A 9,144-nucleotide genomic window follows, 5' to 3' on the forward strand; every position below is an offset into this window, starting at 1 on the left:
CACATCCTGGTGCCCAACCTGCCTTTCCTTCCCCCAAAATTCCTTTCCTCTACTTCTCTTTCTAAAAAAACCATACCAACCAAATAAATCTGAGCGTTCAGTTCTTGCTTCCAACTATGCGAGCCCACGATGCGCACAGTGCAGGCCTGTCTGAAGCGAAAGCCCTTTGATGCCGTGTGCAGTGTATTGACAACTCTCCGAAACCATTCATCTCAGGGCAACCTGTGATTGCTGCAATGAATTCCGCGTGCATTAGCTATCAGAACAGGGAGGGAATGGGATGTTCCACAGACACAATGTGTTGATGGTCGTGAAAAGTTGTATTTCCTCACTTTGTGCCAGGTTCTCTCTCCAGGTTATCGAAATGCTCAGGATTCAAACAATAACATTCTCCTCTCTCAAACTCAGTCCTCCTTCAGTTGGCAAAACCCTTCTGGGCTTAATTTACCCTTGCCAACAAAGACCTAGATATTCTGAGCCATGCAAGTGAAAGTAATGTGAATATAGCGATCCACAGGCCCATTTTCAGATGCAGTATTTGTTACGTTGTGTTTCAGGAGGATTTGTATATCCTTGTAACATACAGGTGATACAATATGTAAGTAAAGTCTGAATGAGCTCTCCCCTGATATCTAGTGGTGAGCTGTGGAAAAGGACTTCAGGAGCTGATCTTGTTTGCATGGACACACCCACCCTTCCTATGTGCTCAGCATGATGGGGTTGCTTGGCCAAATGATCACTTGTGGCTGGTGTTGGATCCCCAGTCTCCTTGTTATGGGGACAGGAGTAATATAGGGTTATTATCCCTGTTGTTTGAACTGTACCTGTCACACCCTGATGGAGGAACTCACCCTCAACTGAACAGCACTTGTTGTTCAGGGGACATGGGTTCCAAAGCCCAATGAGTTGAGAGAGTGTGGACATAGGTATCTGTATGTGGTGGTGTGGGACCTGTTTAATTGTTCTTGGTACTATTTGATCCTTCCTTTCTCCATCACATAATAAAAGAGCTAATTTAGCCTCAATTAAGAGTCTTGTTACACAGTACAGAGCTGAAATCACTGATACCTAGGTCTAAGTATTAGACCTACTTTGAGACAGTGTCTCTATTGCAAGAGACTACCCAGTATGAGGTGCCCTACTAACAGCTGAAATCGCTGAGAGCTGGATTAAGTGGTGGGCCCTGAAAACAGGTTGGTGAGTGGCCAGCCAAGTAGCTGATGGAGAGGCATAGTGAGACGATGGCAGGGAGGCTGATGGAGAGGGCAGAGCATAACCTTGCAGAGAAGCATAGCAATTGACTGGTGGGGTGATGAGTGAGCATCTGAGCAGCGTAGCTTGTAAAGTGCCTCCTTACACCAAGGTTGGGAGGTGAACTATGCAGATGAACATCTGAACTCCGGGGCTGCACTGGCCAAGGACAGCAACTCTGAGTGGGTTCCAGAGAAGGGGTGGGCACATTAAAGGGACTTTTGGGTTGCTGGAATCAAGAACCTGAGGGGAAAAGGATGCTGCCCAATTTACTTGGGGATGGGTCTTTTGCTCTTGGTTTATGTTTATCAACCCTAGTTGCAGTGTTTTCCCAAATTAATGCTGAGTTACTTCCCTCCTTTTATTAGAAATTTTTGCTACACACAGACTCTGTGCTTGCAAGAGGGGAAGTATTGCCTCTAAGAGGCACCCAGGGGATGGTGTGTAATGGTTCCAAGTCACTGGGTGGGGGTTCGAGCTGGTTTTGTGTGATATTGTAGAAAAGGAACCCCTAGATACTGAACCCGGCCCTTGCTGCTGCTGGCTCCACCTAGCAGAAGGGTTACAAATATATATAGAAGGATCAGATCCTCAGCTGGTGTAGCAGGTGCAGCTCCACTGATATCAAGGGAGCTGAACCATATTACACAAGCAGAGACGCTAGCACAATGTGTGACGGGTTCTCCCCAGGGTGCCACCTGTAACTGGGGTACCACTGAGCCTCCTCACTCACCAGTCTGGGCTCCCTCTCACATTGTACTGCTGTGACAAGCTGCAAAGCCCTCCAGCCTGCACTTTCACCAGCATTCACACAGGTAGGGACATAACCAGCTGCTATTACATGCAGACTTTCTAACCACCAGCTTCCCAGTCTAGGACCCCAGAGCAGTACCATCCTGCCCATGTCAAATCTGTCCAGTATATGGGTTTAATCTTCAATCTACCTCTTCCTCAATGTGAAGAGAAAAATGCACACTTGTGGTAACCAAGCAGAGATTTTCCCCAAGCACTCCAGTCAAAGCTCACTGGTTTAGATTAAAACAAAAAAGTTTATTAACTGAAAAAGATCAATTTTAAGTGATAGCAAATGGATCAAAGCAGATTACCTAGCAAATAAACAAAAAACACAAACTAAGCTTAATATACTAAATAGCCTGGTTATGAGTTAGCAGAGTCTCACCCTGAGAAATGATACCAGCACGCTGAAGATATTTAAGGGGCAAGCTGCACTTGCTTTACAGCTTGGAATCCCCAGGTTTTTCATGCACAGACTAAAAATCTCTTTAGCCTGGGTCCAGCACTTCCCCCAGTTCAGTCTTTGTTCCTCAGGTGTTTCCAAGAGCCTTCTTGTATGGGGAGTGAAGAACACCAGATGATGTCATTCCCTCCCCTATATAGCATTAGCAAATGGTGGGAACACTTTGTTTCAAAACTTAGTTCCCAGACTGGTTTGTGGAAAAATGCTGACATCCCAAGATGGAGTCCAGAATCTTGTGGCCTGGTCACAACTTTTTGTACAGTCATAGCAGCCATTACTTACAGGCTGTCTGGAGTGTTCTCAGGAAGGGTCACCAAGTGGGAGATAATAGGAGAAGTTTGTTTTCGGTAATGGCTCATTGCCCTGAATAGGTCCTTCCCAACCAGCTATCTAGACTGAAAGCATCTTGTCTAGTTGGCGTTATCCTTGACTATCATTTGAAATACAGATAGTCAATATTCATAACTTCAGATACAAAAATGATACATGCATACGAAGAGGATAATCATATTCAGCAAATCATAACTTTTCCAATGACACCTCACATGACTTATCTTGTAAAAAATACATCATAATTATGCCATAATCATATTATAATAATATTACAAAGATGAATATGTGCATTACAACATATTACAGACTATTATAGAATAAGTTAACTTTCATATGGATTTTTAAAACAAGGCCTGATTCTCCTATCATGTATATCAATTTTCCACAATTGTTGCTCCACTGTCTTAGAGTCTGATCTCACACTGGCGTAAAACAGGAATGACTCCACTGAAGTCAAAGAGCCAGATCCTCAGCTGGTGTAATCAGGAGCAGTTGCTCCATTGAGGTCAATGGCGCTACACCAATTTACCCCAGCTGAGATTCTGGCCCAGTGAAGATAAACTGGTGTAAAAACTGGGTTAAGTGTGATTAGAACCAGGCCCGTTGTGTTAATGTGGTTATTTCTGGTTTATTCTGTGTAAAGTGGTGACTGTTTCAGAGCTAGAGTATGACATTATAGTATCTGGATGCACTTTACTTGCTTTGGATGCAGAGCAGTAAACATCACCCAAATACAGGGAGTAAATACATTGCAAATCCCTGTAGCACTGTGACTTTAAAAGGATGGAGATGAGAAAAATCTAGTGAGGACACTAAATGCCAGAGAGTCTGTTGCTTGCAGCTAGTGGAAAGTCTGGACAAAGGGAGCCCTCTTGCAGTGTGCTGTGAGTGCAGGCAGGTACAGCCTTCCAGGGGAAGCACATTCGAGGGAGTTCTACCTGCCCTCAACTTCTGCTAGGTTCACCCTGGGGATAGCGGCAGTGCTCCTGATGAACGCAAGTGACGTGAGGGGGGGCAGAGATGATGAGATGGTCTCTTAGGGAAACTGGACCTGGGACAGTATTGAAGAACCATATATCTATTGATTTAGAGATGTAGTCAGAGCTTACTGCTCTTGCACTGGGCACCTAAGAGAAGTTGAAAATGACTGAAGATACCCAGCTGGACAGCATGACAAATTGTTCCTGTTCATCTCATTAGCTACATCTGACTGCCATCAAACCCCTCAGCACCATCCTTGAATAGTCAGCTAAAAGCCTAGCTGATTAACATCTGAAATGTCCTACCACCTGGTGGGCCAGATTCTACTCTCATTTAGCCTGGCATAAATCCAGAGTAACACTACTGACTGCAACCGTGGGTTCAAATCCCATGGCCAGGAGTGGTATGAAAAATCAGATAGATAGGGAATCTGGCCCAAATGTATGACTTGTAAATATGTTATTATTTTACATGCGTTTTTAATCTTGTCACATAATACATATTGCACCTCTAGATTTGCAGTAAATTTTATCTAGCGAGCAACAAAGAGGTTGGGAATCGGTCATTTCACTACCTTGTGATTTTGTTGTTTGCCTTTTAATGAAAATCTACCAGCTTCCATGCTCACTAAAGTAAGGAGTGCGGGTTGAGTCACTGTGAACGGCACAGTCAGGACTTTGAGACGTTTTATTTTGAATTCATTCTTCCCTTTGAGCCAGGGGTGAGCCCATGCCCCAGCGTAACATTAAGGAAAACTGCTACTGGAAGTGCTGTCTGTGATGAGATGTAATGCCAGGTTCCTGGCCACTTGTGATCAGTACAGAATCCAAGCCACTTTCCTTTGCAAGTGTTTGTGTGCTACCCTCAACAACCTGGCAAAATTTCAGCTCTAAGTAGTATCGTAAAATCTACCTACCCCAAATACCTTTTGAGGGTTTAGCTGGATAAGATATTCCTCACTTCCCATCCTGAACTGCTGTGCACTGCTTCATTCCACTCCAGCTGCACTGTTCTTTCCAAGCAAGTGTTCCATTTTAGCCACTGAATATTTTCTCTCTTTAGCAATAAGTTTGCTAAACAGAGGGCGGCGGGTCAATGTTTAAAACAAGATAACCAAACTTTCAGAGCTGCCCAACCTCTTAGGATGCCCTTCAGAAGAACTACAGTTCTGTCCTGTAGCCTTTACTCACATGCCATCTGACTGATTCCTCTCGCGTGGCTACATGCTGACAAATGGGGCCCTGTGGGTAAGATTCTGCCCTTGACGACACTAGTTTCAACCTAGAATAACTTCATTGACATCAATAGTTACTCCAGATTCATACTGACTTCACTGAAAGCTGAATCCAGCCCTACGTCACTTCTCCTTCAGTTACCCAGATCACCAACATCTTGGAAACACGAGCGCTTAAAAATCAAGGATTGGGTTTAAATTGTTCTTAAGCCAGCAGTTCTGTTCTTGTTTTATCCTTTTGAATTCCCGAGGTTTAATTGTTCTATTCCCCTTACTCTCTTGTGTGTTTGGCCAGAAGTAAAGTACTAGTAGCTTCTCACCAGATGATATTGCCTTTCAACTCTTCCTGCTCTGGCCTTAAGAAAAAACGCCTCAACTTGCCCAGTCCTGACCTCTCTTGTCCCTGATGGATTATTGCTGCCAATCCACAGTCAGGACAAAACCTTGCCAGCTGTTGATGCAACACATGAAAGTTCTGTTCCAAAGGCCTTTTTTATTAGTGTTATTGTTGCTTTATAAACTACTGACATTTATGGTTGGAGTCTGGCATGTGGTATCCCCCAGTTTTGGTCCCCCACCCTGGTTTCTGTGTGATGAAGTGGAGATACCGTCTCAGGCGGAGAAAACAGCTCGCCAACTTTAAGATTACAAGCCTGAGCCTGCTTCCATTGAAGTCAATGGCAAAAGTCCCACTGACTTCAACCAAAGCAGAATTAGGCCCTTTCTGTCGGTGTCTAGGTTTAAAAACAATTCAGCAATTGTGTGAGTTTATTGCACTGCTACCCTCCAACGCTCCCCTGGTAAGATTATGCCCCAGGTCCTGGTTTTGGCAGGAATGTACAAGAGTGGAGTTGCCTGCGCTCATGGAACTTGCTCACTTTTGACATATGGAAGCCTCCTTCTGCCAGGCTTAGAAATGTTCTTTTTGTTTGTTTTTGTTTGTCCCCCTTCCCGATCTGCAGACTGTGTGTTACTGTGTAAAGGTCATTGGAACGCCTTCTCGTTGCTGGACAGAAGGACTTGCCAATGGTGTCAATCCTCTTTAGACTGTTTCTGTTCAAACAGGAAATGATAAGAAGACAGTGACTGCCTAGGATTTCATGGCTGCTGTTGGGCTATGCACTATGGCCATTCCATGGTGGCACCAGGACTGGAGCTCAGATCTTCTGGTGCCAAAAGCACAGACCCTTATCCCTCTTGTAGGGCCTCAGGCTCATAGCTCAGCAGCTGGGAGTCTACTCCACAGAAGGCAGAGCTGCAAATACACACTGGCCAGTTCGCTGCAATGGGCCAGAACATGCCTGCCATTTCTACACACTGCGGGGATACTTTGCACGTGGACCTCAGCTCGTCCATGGCGGGGATTGCCCTGCCAGTGGTGCAGTTCATGTTGATTGCTTCAGCCAGAGGGAGCACCCAGTAGTACAGCTCCAAGGTAGACACACCACCAGGGAGCAGGGGTGCTGGGGACATAGGCAGGAGCTACTGGCCATGCAGATCCCTGACTCACAGATGGAAGCCCCAGGAGGGGATCCTCACTGAGATTTCTTCTCTCATAGCCCTAGGCACTGACTTCCTCTGTTCCCCGGGGGTGGTCTACCCCTGCTCTGCCCCACCCCACCCTTGCCTCTTCCCACCCCTGCTCCTCCTCTTCCCCCTCCCCCCAGTGCCTTCTGCACACTGCTGAACAGCTGATGGCAGCAGGTGGGAGGGACTTGAAGGGAGTAGGAAGAGCTGATCGGCAGGGCCATCAATGGGCAGAAGGCGCTTGGGGACAGGAGGAGGTGCTGACCCGTGGGGCTGCCAGTGGGTGCTGAGCACCTACTATTTTTTCCTTGTGGGTGCTCCAGCCCCAGGGCACCTATGGCGTAGGCACCTATGCTCATAGCCTTCTCCCTCAGGTTTTAACAGCAGAGGGTGCAATCCAGCCCAGAACTTAGCATCTATGATCTTCAGGGCACGTCACATGCTGATCATCACAATGCTCCATTGCGGGAGGCAGCCATCACTCCTGGCAGTTTACAGACAGGGAAAACCAGGCTCCAAGCTGTTTAAATGACTTTCCCAAAGTCACGCAAGAGCAAGGGTTAGAACTCAGAACTTCCTGGCCCCTAGTTCCCCACCGCTCTCTCTAGCAAAGATGTCCGTAAGGAACCATTCTAGAGGAAAGGTTGTATTTTATATAGTGATGAGTCTCAAGCAAACCTGGGATCCAAACGCCCACACGCATTTTGGCTAGGGCCTCTCTCTAATGCTTATTAGCAGCATGAATATACAGTAACCACCTACATCTCGCTCACCTCATTCATCCTATCACACCAATGTCCGTCCCAGACCGCTTGTCCCTGCCACGCCATAAATTGGTCCCCCGGACCCATCTCTGACATGTGAGCCATGCAATGTCTTTGGGGGTTTTTTTGTTTGTTTTTTTTATAAACTCAGTGAGTTTATACCATTTCCTCCTCCCTTGCCTTCTATAGCCACTTTCTCTCTACAGTGGCTTATCCAGCCCAGGTATTACACATGTACAAACTCCAGCAAAAACACAATGTGGAAGTGACCCCTGACACCAGCTTAAAATTAAACTGGATGAGCCTAAAACCAGGAAACTGCTCCTCCAGCCTGCTTTGAGTGTAACAAATGAAAAACATTTGGTTGCTATTACTGGTGATTATGATAAGCTATGTTAAAATATGAAGTGGGGGAATTTATCTTTATTTCCTGGGATAGCGCTGATGAAAAATGTGCTGCTCCATCTTGATTTTCAATCATTTTAATGAACTCTGTCATGCATTTATCTTTATTTGGCTTGATGCTTGTAGCCGATCTGGGGGTGGGGTAGGGAATTGGCGATTTAATTTAATGCAGATAAGTTTATGAGTTGCCCTCAGATCTGGCCCGACTGAATACAATGAACAGTGCAGTATGTCACCGTGCCCTTTAAGGGAGAAGATGTAGACTTCCCCGTCATGGCATAATCTGCAGCAAATGGTTTATGGCAGTTTTCATTATGATTACAGCTTCTTTCTGATCATCATTTGCCAAAGCCCAGGGGAGCAGATGGTTCCACAGACGTCTGTGTTGCTCATTTCTGAAATGAGCATTAGCACTGGGAGAAGAAAACAAGGTTAAAAAAAATCCTCTTCCCACTTCCTCCCCACCTTCGGCACATGAAACTACACTAATAGTTGATTCAGATGGTTTTCTTGTGTCTAAAGAGGATCCGGGGAGGGTGTGGTTGGAAATCAGTTGGGTAGCTGATCTAACATTTTGAAGCGGTACCTAGACGCTGACAGAAAGGGCCTAATTCTGCTTCTGTTGAAGTCAGTGGGACTTTTGCCATTGACTTCAATGGAAGCAGGCTTAGGTGTGTAATCTTAAAGTTGGTGAGCTGTTTTCTCCTCCTGAGATGCTATCTCTGCTACAGTGCAGCTGAGAGCAGGCTTCCCATCTTGGCTGAACAGACACACACTAGATCTGCTTGAGCTAGCATGCTAAAAATAACAGAGGGGAGCACAGGCAGCAGCTCGGGCTACCTGCCTGCACAAAAACCCACCCATACCCGCTCTGTTAGGTATGTACTTGGGTACCAAACCTGTTAGAGGACTTGCTAGCGAATTTCAGTTTCATGGTTGCACAAGGCAGTAATCACCTATCCAAAGCCTGTTATATAGTCTCACCTATGGAAAATACAGCCATTAAAAACAGTCTTCCCAGAGTATTACTCTACTGCGATGACACGCTCCTTTCAGATGGTCTGATGCAGCACATGCAAAGTCAGAAGGAGTTTTGCAATTCACTCCAAAGGGAACAGGATTGGGACCACAAAGAGAAAAGCTAGAAATATATTTTACTGAATTGCAATGAACTGGAAGAAAACATAAAAATGATTACTGCTGAAGTTTGCAGATGACACAAAGATTGGGGTTGTTGTCAATAATCAGTTGGACAGGTCACTAGTAGAGAAAGATCTACATCACTTGGTAAGCTAGGCACAAGCAAACAATATGCATTTCAATATGGCCAAATGTAGAAACAAAGAACACAGTTCATACTTACAGGCTGGGTGACTTTATCCTGGGAAGCA

Source organism: Chelonoidis abingdonii, chromosome 1 (assembly GCF_003597395.2).
Source record: "Chelonoidis abingdonii isolate Lonesome George chromosome 1, CheloAbing_2.0, whole genome shotgun sequence".
NCBI lineage: Eukaryota > Metazoa > Chordata > Testudines > Testudinidae > Chelonoidis > Chelonoidis abingdonii.